Source organism: Acyrthosiphon pisum, chromosome A2 (genome assembly GCF_005508785.2).
Source record: "Acyrthosiphon pisum isolate AL4f chromosome A2, pea_aphid_22Mar2018_4r6ur, whole genome shotgun sequence".
In the NCBI taxonomy this organism is placed as follows: domain Eukaryota; kingdom Metazoa; phylum Arthropoda; class Insecta; order Hemiptera; family Aphididae; genus Acyrthosiphon; species Acyrthosiphon pisum.
In genome coordinates, this window is record NC_042495.1 from 93,035,884 (window position 1) to 93,037,737 (window position 1,854).

At 35.3% G+C, this 1,854-nt stretch overlaps 1 pseudogene across 1 annotated transcript in view; it reads left to right on the top strand.

Annotated features, from left to right (window-relative positions):
- The first annotated feature begins 1,222 nt into the window (after positions 1-1,222).
- LOC103307687 overlaps positions 1,223-1,854 on the top strand; it is a 2,411-nt pseudogene continuing 1,779 nt past the window's right edge. Inside the window, exon 1 of the transcript XR_003839689.1 lies at positions 1,223-1,849. The product of XR_003839689.1 is annotated as a heat shock protein 70 A1-like (transcript). The remainder of the gene's footprint in view (positions 1,850-1,854) is intronic.

Genomic DNA, 1,854 nt, shown 5'->3' on the forward strand with positions numbered 1-1,854 from the left:
GGTCAATACAATAATCATGCCAGATAAGCTTATCGATCGATATCTGAGCATCCAAAAAAATAGAAAACAGGATTTTGTATTATAGTTATTTTTTTTGTTTATAAACACGGGATTGTCGTTAGTATGAATTTATAATAAATGCTATTAGGTACTATAAAATTTGTGTTAATTCTTATTTCACCTTGATCCACACTAAACTCAACAAGTTAGAGGATTTTAAAAATGTATATTATATTCGTATTTATTGAGTGTACCTATTATTATATATTTCATCCCCCCCCCCTATCAAAATTCCTAAATACGCCACTGAGGCACACAGGCATGCCTACGAGCACGAACACATTGCTCAACATATTGTATCTAATATCTAGTTCTATAGTCATCATTGACGGTATTACACTATAAAAAAAATATATTACTGTAACATATTATAATATAACTTCAAACTTTCCAACGTTCGTAAGAAAAATAATTTGACTTTCCGGTGAACTGATAAATCATAAATGTGGGAAAATTTAAGAGATTTCGCATACAATTTTAAAATCTTATATTTACATAGAAACGTATTTATCAATTTCTAACTCGAAATAATTTTCAAATTTTCGAGATATTGATGAATTTTTATAACATATTCACTTTAGACGCTCATAAAAAATTAAAGTCGATTTACACTCAAATTTTCATAATTTCCACTAAAAACCACTTGTGAGAAACATTGTATTAAATTTTGATTTAGCAAACAATTTTTTATTATCAATAGTTTTAGAAAAAATAATGTATTTTTATACATAAAATATAGTTATTAATTATGTCAAACATTTTATGGCGAATAAAAATTGATAGTATAAACGTTCAATTTCATTGAAAAGTTCATTTATCTTTTTTCGAAACACGAAATAACAAAGTCGATTTTTTTGAAAACCAATACCCCCGGACATTGCTACGCTCAGAATATAATATTGAGACGTTTGTTGCAAGCGTAATGAAAATAACAATAACGAGAAAGACGGAGAAAATTCTCGAATATTCTATAACACCATTGTTGCATTATATTTACAAGGTATATAGTGAAAACTAAAATTACTGACAACACTGTGTCATAGATATAATGATAAAGTAGGGTGACGGGCAGACGGCGCGGCGGTCACAGCTGAGCTCACCGCTCGCGAAACGTATCGAACCTTCTCGAACATGTGGTCGAGTATATAAACGCTAGACGCGCGCCGCCCGGCATCAGTTTGAATTCAGAGCGGTACCAGTGCGATTCATTGAACGAAGTATAACTGTTATATACTGTGCTGTGCGACTCAGTGAAATACACATACTTAACGATTATTTAATTCACCAGTGACTTTTTAAATTCAAATACAAAGTGATTTAAATTGTAATCGTTTTATTCTTATAATTTATTTTCGTATTAATTGTGCGTGTGACCAAAGTTGACAACTTTATTGCGGAAATGGTTGGAAGAACAGCGATCGGCATCGACCTGGGTACCACCTATTCTTGTGTGGGTATCTGGCAACACGGAAAAGTAGAGGTCATCGCCAACGATCAAGGAAACAGGACCACCCCGAGTTATGTGGCGTTTACCGACACCGAACGGTTGATCGGCGACGCGGCCAAGAACCAGGTGGCAATGAACCCCGTCAATACGGTGTTCGACGCCAAACGGTTGATCGGTCGTCGATTTGACGACGACAAAACGCAAGCGGACATCAAACACTGGCCGTTCAAAGTGGTCGACGATTTCGGTAAGCCCAAGATCCAAGTGGATTTCAAGGATGAACGGAATGTATTCGCGCCGGAAGAGATCAGTTCAATGGTGCTGACGAAAATGACGGAGACCGCGGA